Source organism: Dermacentor albipictus, chromosome 6 (genome assembly GCF_038994185.2).
Source record: "Dermacentor albipictus isolate Rhodes 1998 colony chromosome 6, USDA_Dalb.pri_finalv2, whole genome shotgun sequence".
Lineage (NCBI taxonomy): Eukaryota > Metazoa > Arthropoda > Arachnida > Ixodida > Ixodidae > Dermacentor > Dermacentor albipictus.
This window is the reverse complement of record NC_091826.1, coordinates 45,986,312-45,999,398: the sequence shown is the minus strand read 5'-3', so window position 1 is coordinate 45,999,398 and position 13,087 is coordinate 45,986,312. Positions and strand designations below refer to the sequence as shown.

The 13,087-nt window shown below is 49.1% G+C and overlaps 1 protein-coding gene across 1 annotated transcript in view; it reads right to left on the bottom strand.

Moving 5' to 3' along the window:
* LOC139061024 (solute carrier family 22 member 7-like) overlaps positions 1 to 13,087 on the bottom strand; it is a 49,983-nt gene that overhangs the window by 3,095 nt on the left and 33,801 nt on the right. The window lies entirely within an intron of this gene.

Below are 13,087 nucleotides of genomic sequence, written 5' to 3'. Positions count from 1 at the left end.
TAAACTTCCGCACTTGTGTAATCACAGTGGAATTGGCTGAGAAAGAGGCGGTTTGTTTTATTCTGCATCTGATGCGCGGAATGTCTCTTTCTTACATTTTCAAATAAAATTATCGCGATTCATGCCCTAAAGACCTGCGCATATAATTTTTCATGCGTTCTACGGCAAACTTATAAATTTGTGACTAGTTCTAAACAAAAAAGCGGTGGAATTGTATAGGCCCTCTTTATACCTAGTCTGAAGAGTCAGAAGAAGCGATGACGGTTGCACGAAGCAATTTTGGCTTCTGTGATAGAGGCGGGCGCACACTTTTAAAAAAGTTCATATAGAAACCAGGGCTGCACTTCTAGGATCGTCGCGATTTGTATCACGATTGGTACCCCTGCTCCATCTGCGAAAAAAAACCGAAACTTTTAAATGCTAAGTGCCAAGCCTCATCTTCGAGAACGTTGAGGCGAGCCTGTTTTTCCACAGCGGTCGCGTGTATCATAGGCAAGTTAGGCAACGGTTCGCTTGGTGTTTGCGCTGCATGTTATAATATGTTCATTTCTATAGTTGACCTGTGGAGATATTATGCGTCAAAAATGGCGTTTTGTTGTATGTTCGATACTAGAATACGCCGCTTTTCTTCCACGTTTCTCACTGGTCATCCCTGGGAATCTGGGAATGTGCCACCGGGTCAGGGAGGGGCCGGAAGAAGGAGGAGGGGACTGTCGCTCGCTCGTTGGTTCGTCCGTTCGTGCAGGCTTCTCGCTTACTTAGGCAATCGTCTTCGACGGTTTCTGCATATATATTTTTCAATAAACGCGAGAATTAAGTATGACGGCGAACGACGCAACCCTGCTAGCTGAGGGTGGGGAGGGAAGAAAAATTATTAGCGGAGGGTAAGGATCAGTGGGGGACGGGTTAAACGCTTATAAGGTGAGGATGAGGGTGACGTGACAAGGAATCGTGTGTTGTGTTCGGCAGAAAAACAAAAAAAGAAGATCATTTGCCCAGCTCTGTTTGGGAGTGTTTTGGTCTCAATAAAGAGAGTATAATTTTCCTTAAATTTCAGTAAGCCCCCGCTTACATGAAATCGGCTTGATCCAGCACTGTGCGTAAACTACGAGGAATGCCACGTTGTTTTTTCTGCAGCCGGAAAACAAGATTCTTCGCAAACTCGATATATAGCAGACGACTACTCTTCCGATTGCCACAACAGGGTGCCTGCCGGCGTCTAAGTTTGTGGCACTATAGTGATAACACACTATCGAAAAGGTCCCAGTAACCCAGCAGCTCACCTCCTCTTGGACGTTGCCGAGGTCACCGTGCCGGCTCGGGAGCGACTCCGATGACGTTTCGGTGTCTTGGAGTCTTTTCCTTCTGCCTTGGAGTGCGTGCCTCCTTCGCTCATGGTGCCAGCTAGACGCAAGGAGACGTTCTTCTCGGTCGGGGAACTCGATCGCGGCGAAACGCGAAACGGCGTTCGATTCAGCTTCTTCTTCGTAACCTTCTTGGCAGGTGCCCTCTGCTAAGGCACGCGGAGGCTTTTGCCCACATCGAGTTCCAAAAATGCATGACATTTTTAGTAAGAAGCCCCTTGCTGCGGCACTAGCTTTTGTTTTCCTTATGTACAATAATACTGTCTCCGAATACTCTAGAATATACTTTTTTGACATTCTCATACTCATCATTAAATGCCATAAAATTACCAGTTCGCACCATCGTTCTGTCATAAAGGGTCTGCTTGAACAGGAAGTACGTATCGTGACGCTGCATTTGTCTAGTTGATTTGCGGGAAGCCCACGGCACAGCTCATCGTGTTCATCTGTATATAATCATCAACGTTCCAGATCTTCGTCTCCTTGGCGGTGTATGGTTTGGATGCCGTGACCACGGAGCCGGGCATCACACGGATGCTAAGCTGGCCCACGCCGTCGTCCCAACATTCTTGACATTGAACATCTTTTTAGATGTGGCAATTAGTTTATGTGTAAATGTGCTTTTCCATGGGTCAGTGTGTTTATACGGTAATAAGTGAGGACTCGGACACTATTTAGAAAACGTGCCGTGTATACAATGATTCGTACTTTGTATACGACATCGTACTGGTGGAACTGTGCCGTGATCGTGACTCAGTGTTGCTACCGTCTCTTGTTGAAATAAACTTTTTTCTAAATGATAATTACTTTGTGATGAATACGACGTCGGGAGTTTGGAGGAATAAAACATGGGGTTAATTCACACAGGGGAAATAGGGCAAACTTATTTACAAAGAAGGCATACGTACTTGCAGCAGTGCCGAGCAGCGCGTAAATGTTACAATGTAACACGGATTGTAATGATTGTAGTTACAATATTTTCCCTAGGTTGTGGCGAGCGGTTACATCGCTATCGGATCATCAGCTACATCGTTAGGTCCCAGCAGTCTAAGTCATACTGGAAGAAAACACACCTTACACAGAGCATGTTTCTTAAGATCCATCTGCTCCCCTAGATTACCCGCTAGGGAAACGGATCATGTCCTAATCTGCCAATCCGGTGGTCAAGTAGACGTCACAACCACCGATAAGGACAATACAAAGCACACGCGCCACCTTTAAGATGATGGTGGAAAGGGGAAAGCGAATATTACCATACTCATTGTCGCAGCGACGACCTGGAGAGTTGAACAACCCAAGCCGCCGTAAGGAATGCCGCTCTCCAAAATTTCCTACCATGGCCCGACTGGCTTGATTGGTTGGCACGGCGCACGACATTTGGTGCTTGCAATTAGCAGCCTCTTCGACGAGGGCGGCTTGAGCAGGCTTGCTGAATCATGGCCTCCGAGATCCGCGCGAAGGTGATCTCCGAGGCCATGGCTGTATATTCCTTCTTCGGCAAGTAGTGCAGTTTCTCATCGATCCTAGCATCCGACCCGCTTCCCGCTCTCTCTGGAGCAGCGTTCAGGCCGCCGGGTGCGCCCACCCACAACCGAAATGTTGGACGCGAGCGGCTCCAGTGCTACTAGTCCTGTCGCTCCTTCCGTCCTACATATATATATATATATATACACACACCGCTCGAAACCGTCGAAATTAAATACTTCGTCGTTACCTTGTAGCATCGTTTAAGTGTGTGTGGGGGGGGGGGGGTGGGGGAGTATGTGTTTCTTCACATTCGGGTTCCACGCCACAGTTACTATATCTACAAGGAAGCAGCTATCGAATCCTTTTAAGCAGCTGCCTCAAGCACGCTCGCTACACTTCACTGCTGCACGCCTGATGAGGACAGCGCCATGGGACAATACATGGTGAAACATTTACAGAATCATGGATGCAAAACGTAATTACCTAGACTCCACGCACTGAGGGATCCGAAATATTATATTTTGCAAATGGAAATTTATGTTAATGGCCATGATTCGATAACGAGCGCTTACTGCCAACTGAATTTTTCTTGTTTGGTACAGATGTTTATATGCACTTCTGTGTCAAACATTTCCATTGGCAGTAAGCGCTCGTCCTTGTCTTTTCTGTGTCCTTCTATTGTGCTTCGCATTGCACCAATTAACCTATCGTCACGGCACTTACCCTATATAACCCTTCTGCATCCTGCACTATGCTCGGGTCTGCAGAAAGAATGAAATATATTTCGTTTCTTGTGCCTCCATTAAGGCTTTTCCAGGTCCACTTCCTGCTACTTCGCTTCCTGAATGGATGGATGGATGGAAAAACTTTATTTTCGTCAGAACGCATGTGCGGACGATTCCGTGCTAGATGGCCATCAGCTCATGGCTGACGGCGACCTGGGTGGCCCACTCCACGGCCCTGGTCTGGACGACCGGGCCTGAGCTGGCCAACACGGCCTCCCACTGCTCGAGAGAAGGATCACGCATAATATCCGCCGGTGGCGGCGCTATGCTACAGCTCCATAATATGTGGTCATAGGTGGCCAGTTCCTGGCACCATTTGCATTCCGGCTGAACGTCCGGGTAGATTTTGTTTAACACGTATGGGTTACAGAAAGATCTCGTCTGCAATCTTCGCCAGACGCTTTCCTGCGCCTTTACCAATTGCTTGTCCGGTGGAGGGTAAATTCTCCGCTCAAGTTTGTAATGGTTAGTAATGTCGTGAAAGGACACCAGCCCATCTCTCGTGGACCTCCCTGGAACGTCCGGCTCACCTGCTCGGCTGACGAAACCCCGAGCATTTATGTGAGCTGCCTCGTTCGCATGGTTCCCAGAGTGGGCCGGTACCCAGACAATTTCCACCTCCGTGGTCCCTCGCCCCGTGGCCCGATTTAGTAATCCTGCCGCTGTGACAGAGATTCTGCCCCTCGCCAAATTTCGGATGGCTGTTTTAGAGTCGCTGAAAATCAGGTCAGCTTCAGTATTACCTATAGGTAGCGCTATCGCCGCCTCCTCTACAGTTTCTGAGGAGCGGGGTTTGACTGATCCAGAGGTGATTAAGCGTCCCCGCCCATCCACCACCGCAACTGCAAATGCGTCATTGTTCTTATACTCGGCGACATCTACGTAGACCGCCCCGTTGTACTTCCCGTACTTAGCATGTAAAGCTCTGGCTCTTGCCTTCCTACGGTTCTCGTGATGTATCGGATGCATATTTTTAGGTAAAGGTTTTATGTACAAGCCCTTGTGCATTTCTCGCTTCACCTGAATTTTCATGTCCCCAGCTGGAGGATCAACTCCAATGCCGATCCCTTCCAATATATCCCTCCCTACTATCGTTTTGGAAAGTCTACTGAGTTGCATCGCCAAGTGTGCCTCCCGCAGTTCTTCCAAGGTGTTGTGCACCCCTAATCCCAGCAGCCTTTCGGTGGAAGTATTGTTAGGCAACCCAAGGGCCGCCTTATACACCTGTCTAATCATAGCCTCCACCTTGCCTTTCTCCGTCGCGTCCATCTTCATATAAGGCGTCGCATACACTATTCTACTGAGCACAAACGCCTGTACCAGCTTACACAAGTCCTTTTCCTTGACGCCTTGTTTACGATTGGCGATTCTCCTGATAAGTCTCACGGTAGCATTGACTGTATTTTTGAGCCTTTCCAAGGCCTCCCTATTCTTCCTGTTAGTCTGCAGATACAGACCCAGGATCCTTATCGTTTGGACCTCAGCGACCGGTACACCCCCCACTTTCACCTTCAGCGGTGGTGGCGGCACATAGTGCCTCGCATGTATCCCTCTTGGTTTATCTCTAAGCACAAAAAGCTCGGACTTGGGCTGAGAGCACGAGAGTCCTGCCTCCCCCGCTAGCTCCTCCACAATATCCACTGCCTGTTGTAAAGTTTCCTCCAATTGTGCGTCGCTTCCCTTTGTTACCCATAGAGTAATGTCATCCGCATAAAATGTATGTTTAAGTCCCGATATCATTGCCAGCCTGGGCGGTATCTTGATCAAGGCGAGATTAAACAAGAACGGCGATAAAACCGACCCTTGTGGTGTCCCCCTGCCCCCCAACGGGAAAGGATCCGATTTAAATTCTCCGACTACAATCTCCGCAGTCCTATCCTCCAGAAATGATCTGATGTATCGGAAGGTTCTCCCCCCCGGTCCTATGTCCGATAGGTTCCTTAATATTGCCTCATGGGCGACATTGTCAAAGGCCTTTGTGAGGTCGAGCCCCAAGATAGCCTTCGTGCCCGTGCCGTACCCAGGATCAACCACGTCCTTTTTGAGCTGTATCATGACGTCCTGCGTTGATAAATTAGCCCTGAAGCCAATCATCGTTTTAGGTATCAACTCCTTGTCCTCCACATAACCCTGAAGCCTGTTGAGGACCACATGCTCCATCAATTTGGCCAAGCAGGACGTCAGTGAGATCGGTCGAAGATTCTCAATACAGATCTTCTTCCCTGGTTTAGGAATAAATGTAATCCTAGCATGCTTCCACTCTGCCGGGATCTCCCCGGCCGCCCAATATTTGTTCATCAAGTCCGTGAGCGCCTCCACTGACTTGAAATCCAGGTTCCTCAGCATTTTATTAGTAACCCCATCTGGACCCGCTGCCGACGTAGTACGAAGCTGCCCCATTGCAAACTCCACCTCCGCCACCGTAAAGTCCGCATCTAATTCGAGGTTTTCCTCTCCCGAGTAATCCGGCAAGAAACCGCCCGCCTCGTCATTTATGTAACGACTTCGGAGTTCTTGAATGAACTCCCCAGTCGTGCCTTGATACTGATGAACTAACCTAGCCATTTGACCCTTCTGCGCCGATTTGGTTGCCGCCGGATCTAAAAGGTGCCTCAACAACTGCCATGTTTTTTTTTTTTGCATCCGAATTGCCCATTCATCCCGTCACAAATTTGACCCCATTGTTTGCACTGCAAGTCCAACGTGTAGGTTTCGATTTCTCGTTCTAGCTTGGCCACCTTCCTACGGAGGACCCCATTATGCTTTTGTTTCTTCCATCTCCGAAGGAGACTCGCATGCGCTTCCCACATGTGTAACAGTCTAGAGTCCGCCGTAAAACCTTCCTCCACCGTCGGAACCTCTGCTGTGGTACCCTTCACGTCCTGCTTGAGCGCCTCAACCCAGGCTCCCAAGTCCTCGATTTCCCCGCTCACTGTGTCTTTCCTGACTTTCCGAAATCTGTCCCAATCCGTCACTCTAGTTCCTTTTACCCTGTCTTTGTGCTTAGCAGCACTAAATACCGTGGAAAGGATGTAGTGATCACTGCCCAGTGGCTGTCCCGTGTTTACCCACTTTGCATCCCTAATACCTTTAACAAATGTGAGGTCCGGAGAGGTGTCTGCGCTAACGCTGTTGCCTATCCTCGTATGATCTAGCGGGTTGTTCAAGGTTGTCCATTGTAGGTCCTGAGCTACCCGCCAAAGCCTATTTCCCTTTGGAGTGGCTCGGATATAGCCCCACTCCGGATGAGGCGCATTGAAATCTCCAACCACAATGAGTTGAGCCCTAGCCGCTAGCCGTTGCGTCTTTATCAAGAGGTCTGGCAAGCCCAGCCCTTTATCTTTAGGAGAAGAATATACATTAAGTACAAAGAGACTCTTATCGTCCTTTCTTTTGGGCAGAACCTCTAGCAGGACGTAGTCCTCTCTGCTGCTATCTATGGTATGCTGAATCGCCGTGGCGTTGCGATGGACTAGCATGGCCGTGAAGACGCTCGATACACCCCCCCGATCAATCTCTGGCGGTGTAAATGCTTTAAATCCCGGTAATTTCACCCAGCCACTACCCTCTTGCAAAGCTATAATGTCAGGCTTACTGTCCAGATTTTGTATGTGCAATTGCAGGTTCCCCCGCTTGCGACGGAAGCCCCTGCAGTTCCACTGCCAAACCTCAATTTGCTGGCGAGGGGCCATGATTAGGCACTACGTTTACTAACATCGGCGCTTGGCCGACTACGGGAGGCAATCTAGCCTGTAGCGTAGCATTGAGCTGTTGAAACATGCCCATAACCTGTGTTTGGAAAGCCCGCATGTCATTGGTGAAGGCGTCAAGACGCTCCTCAATCTTGTATAGTCTGGCTTCGATCCTGTCGACCCGAGCTTCCAACCTATCCTGTCTTTCCTCCAGTTTTCCTATTCTGTCCGCAAGGGCAGACATTTCCCCCCTAAGACTAGTGACTTTAACGACTGGCTGCGGCGTGTCCGCCGTTGAAGTTTCTGCCACTCCTTTTGCATTAGCTCCCTCATCCGCCGATGGCGGCCTCTTAAGCTTCCCCCGATTCTCCACCTCCATAGCTGTGCTCTCGCTCTCGCGAGAAGCAGTCGCCTGTGCCGCTTTCAGTGGGGCCTGGACCACCGGCGTCTGTACCCTTTGTCCTTTGTCGCTTTTAAGCGCGCGTTCCATCTCTGCCATCCTGACTTCCATCTTTTTAATCGTCTCAGCCTGCTGCTGCACCTGCCTTTGTAGCTCCTTCTCTCGAGTAGTCTCACTCTGGGAGGCCACGTAGGGCCAGCTCACCTTTTTTCTCGTGGCACTGGGACTTCTTCCATGACTGGAACCCTGTTCTCCTTTGCCACGCTCGGGTCCGGGCAGTGGTGGGAAGGAAGTGGACCGGTCCCTGCTCTTGTTATCGTATCTCGCACCGCTGGATGACCGCTTCCTGGGCCTCGAGCGCCGCTCCTCCTTGTCAGTTAGGCCGTTGTCCTCACTGCCCTGCTGTAGGCCCGTCGGCTGCTTACGGGCTAGACGAAACTTGCAGTTCCGGCTCCCCGTGTTGTGCGCCCCATGGCACACGATGCAGTCTGGAGTGCAGGTCAGCGGCTCTCCTTCCGGTGGTGCAGGATGATCCTTTCCGCAACGGCGACAGAGATTAGTCTTCGGACGATAACAAACGTCCGCCCGATGTCGCACTCGTCTGCAGTTATAGCAGGTCTCGACTAACTCTCTGTACGGAATCACCGCGTACAAACAGTTCCAGTAAATAACCTGCCAGGGAACATGCTTCCCCCCGAACGTTATCTGAATCGCCTTCGACTTTCCCAAAGGTCTGGCATCCAAAATTTCTATGCCGTCATTCCTCTTCAGGAATCCCGCCCGAACTTCTGCCAGTGGGCATCCGTTGTACGCGTTGTAAATGACTCCGCGCACAGAGTTCTCCGGCGCCGCCACGTACGCCGAAATCTCAAGGTCATGATTACCCAGCTTGAGTGTCTTCACATTCGCATATGCCTCACAGCGATGCATACACGGCGTGCTCACCGTCATCGTGTTATTCGTCTCGTTGACCCGCACCAGGTCTTCCTCCGCCGCAGTCGCATTCGTCAGCTCCGCTGCCGCTCTCAAGGCATATCCGAGTTCCCTCGACGTTACCATACTCAAGTCCCAATTCTTGGGTCGGCACACAACCTTGAAGTCCTTCGCTGGCATCTTCAGAAACGGTCCCCGTTTCTTCCACACCGGCGCTTTCCCGCGCTTGACTTGTTCTGCTCCGTGCGTCTGGCGCCCGTCGCTGCCTGCCTGCTTCTCGCTAGGCTTACTCTCGGGATGGTTCCCGTATACAGATTTCTTGAATCTATCTTGAGCCCGCAAAACCCAGGCCCATTCTCCCGCCTCGCTTCCTGAAGACAGTATTCTAAGGAAGATAACGAACGTGAGCGCAGTCAGCAGCATCGGCAGCATGAAGCGCGCAGCACAGGCTCGAGCTAGGGGGCTGTGCTCGCGGTGCATCCTAGATCTGGCGGTCGCTTCGAATTTCAATAAATCTCCTTTCTAGTATTCATTATTCGGAACTTATTCCTTTACTCGAATTCTACCAACATCTCCGCTCTAGTGTTCCTAGAATCGACGCCGTCGTTGCCAATTGCTTGCTCCCCAGCCTGCCTTTTGTTCACTTTTGCACTGAAGTCGCCCATGACTAATGTATACACCGTTTGCGCCTTTCTCATCGCTAATTCAGCGTCTTCACAAAACTGTTCTATTCCTTCATCATCGAAAGTGGAGGGTGAAGCGTATTCTTCTACTACCTTTATTCTATACCTCCCATATTCAGCTTTATTACTACACGACTGCTACCCTCACATTAACGCTGTAGAATGCGGCCGCAGCACTCCGATCGGGAGTTGTGGACCTGACTTCGGTGCTAAACACCATCTCCTCGGCCGAAATATGGGGCGCTATACCATAAAACTATTCCAAACTTTTCTATTCCAATTCTGCAATCGGCCCACCTCGATTGGTGAGTGAGTGACGAAACTTTGTTATGGATGCCTCAAAAACTTTTTTGGACCACCCCCCTTCACCTGTCTGTCACACGACTTCACGAAAACCACGGTAGTTCCCCATCTGATATGGCGTGTACACACTGATTATGCACAATTTGATCGAACAAAACAAAAATACTTATGTCTGATTCGACGCCTCTTGCCATTAGCCCTCGGCTATTGGTCAAAACTTTTCGGGCTGCACCCACTTCACCCGCCTCTCACGCGACGTCACAAAACCGCAAAAACTTACCGCGTCAAAGTGACGCGTACGCGTTAGACGCGCATTAATATGCCGAACAAAACTGAATTTTCTTCTGAATAGCTGCAGGTGGCCCCGTTCCGAAAGGAATAAAAAATTGGAGGACGCTTAAGCTTCGCCTTCAAGAGTGGGACGCGACAGCGTTCCCGTCGACCCGCCAAGGGGTATAAGACAATGCGCTACGGCACAGCAATCACTTACGATGCGCCCCGCATCGGACTTAGCGCCCACCTATCACGCGGTGAACGTCGAGCAACGCAGCGTTCGGCGCGACAACGAAACGTGCGCCTGAGCGAACGAAACGAACCAAAGAACTCGGTGTCTCGGAGGGAAAACGATCTACGCCAGCCAAACGTCGTGATCGGCACGGGCAGAGAGATAGATAGTAATCTAAACCGGAAGCACGGCGAAGCGTCGTCAGGGGAGAGGGAGTCCCGCGACGCGCCTGGCAGCGGTCCCAATGCGCGCGCGGCGCGCCTCCTGTCGGGGCAGCGCCGTACATTGAGAGGAGGGGGTCTTCTGTGTTTGCCGCAAGATGGCTCTGCGTGTGCGGAAAGCGCAAAAGAAATGCAGCGGAAACGCACTTCGCAACTCGTGTAATTGTGACTTCTGTACGTTACATGTTCATAATTACCGATATACACCGCAGTATAACTTTCCACGGCTGGTTTCGAAGGCAACACCGCATTCACTAGAGGCGCGTTTGCACCGCTTGGAAGCATCGAACTCGTGGCTGAGTCTCACAGACGACAGCACAGGAATACCATCACTTAACTGCTTATTAATTATCAGCTTCGCTATACAACCATTGTACATCATTTTAACACCTTCTGTAATAACAGTTCCAACATTGATATGGTCTAGGATCAAGAACAGAACTTCATGTACGACTTTATCGAACGCCTTGTGGAGATCTAATTGCAACATGGCCACGCGCCCATACGTTCCGTCACAGCATTCAAGGACAGTTCTAGCTGTGTGAACATTGGTAAAGATTGACCTGCCTTTTATGCCGCATGTCTGATGTGGCCCTACAAGTGACTTAATAACACTTTGAAGGCGACGAGCTAAAATCTTCATGAATATCTTATAGTCCACGTTTGTTAGACTAATGGGACGGTATGATTCAACAGACTGTAACTTAATCGGATCAGTCGTTTTAGGAATTAGTACTACGTGGGACGCTCGGAAGGATGGAGGACTTGTTTTCGTTTCATAGAATTCACTAATTAGTCTTTCAAGTGCGACTGCCATTTCTGTTCTAAAGGCTTTATATAGAGATGCACCGAGACCGTCTGGCCCAGGTGACTTGTTTGAACTAAGCTCCAGAATCGCTGATTCAATTTCCTCAGCCGTAATACTGGCTTCTAGAGCGTGCACAAGGTCATCCTCTAATCTCGGCATCAGCGATAGGAATTCTGTTCTGAAGTAGTCAGTGTCCGGAGTATTAAGGCTGAAAATATCTGTGTAATGTTCGACGAATGCCTGTTTGATTATTTCTCTTCGATTTGTCATTTCGTTTTGATAGGCTGCCCTTTATCCCCCCTGCTTTTCGCTCTCTACCTCGAGCCCTTTTGTTTGCGGCTGCTGAAGAGCCCAAACATTCGGGGTTACACTTTTCATAAAACTGAAGTTCGAGTTTTAGCATATGCTGATGATGTAGCAGTGTTTTGTACGGACCATGACAGTGTTAAAGCAGTTGTACAAGAGGCTGTAAAATTTTGTACTGCAAGTGGAAGTGCTATTAACTGGAACAAGTGCCTTGGTTTTTGGCATGGGAATTGGCAATACAAGCCCGAGACTTTTTGTAACATGCAATGGGCAGTAACTCCAGGCACCTACCTAGGTGTCCCCCTCGCACATTATCGAGATAGCAAAGAATATTGGGACAATGAAGTAGTGCGAATGAAAACCCAGACTGGCAAATGGGGAGGGCATAAATTTTCAATGTTTGCAAGAGCCACAGTGTGTAATTTGTTTTTAGTCGCGAAAATCTTTTATGTGATGCAAGCGTTATGTCTGACGAGGATGTCTGTGCAAAAGCTACATAGAGTATTTGCGATGTTCATTTGGGCCTCAACATGGGAACGTACAAGTCGTAGTAATCTGTTCCATAGAGTGTTGAATGGGGGGCTGGGGTTGTCACATTTGTTCCTCAAACAGATTGTAAGCAGGTTTCTTTTTTTGCGTGATCAAAAGGATGCTTTTCTGAGAACAATGATTCAAGCTAGACTGCGTGATTCATTGCCTGAATATGTAGTGTCGTCCATGCATACGGGGCCAATGCCTTTAAGTGCTTTTTTGCGTGAAGTGGTCGCATCTTTCCGAATACTAAAAGCAAGATTTTCCAGTGAATATTTGGCCGTTGTTACTAGTAAGAAGTTGTACAAAGATCTTGTTGATGTATTCTTGCCTGTACCGTTGTATCGTACAGTATTTGTTTTAGGTTCAGAACGAGATGTTCTTAAGAGAGTTAAACGAATGCCGGTAAGAGCTTCTGTTAAATCTTTCTTTTTTCAACTACATACAGGCACTCTCCCAGTGAAACCGTGGCTGCAAAGCAAAGGCATTTTTGTACCTTGGTCTGTGAATTGCTTTATATGCAAAAAACCGGAGTCGATTGAGCATATCTTTTTGGACTGTCATGACGCAGTGTTCTTGTGGGATATTCTAAAACGTAGCCTTAAAAAGGAGTTGCCCTTAAGTACTTTCGGAATACGCTTCCTGCCATGCGCGGAACCAGAGGGAGTGCCTGTCGATCTGTTAATGCTTTTGTGCATGCACAGTGTGTGGCGAACGCGTATGGATATTAGACATGAGCGCATTGTTCAGGCCCCTGCACATGAATATTTTATTGAAAGTGTGTTATATATACGCGAATTTTTCTGTGCACAGAGTGACCCTCCTGATTGGCTAAGTGCTTTGGACAAAGTGACTAGCCTACATCGTTCTTATCACACCACACTGATCCGGCATTGACTAGTTGTTTTTATGGCCATGTAATACTCACATTGTACCTTCTTTTGCCAAGCCGGTAATAAAAAAAAAAAAAAAACTCGTGGCTGAGTGGTAGCGTCTCTGTCTCACACTCCGGAGACCCGGGTTCGATTCCCACCGGGCCAATCTTGGAAGTTGCTTTTTATTTATGAAGAGCCTGCCGTGATTTATCGC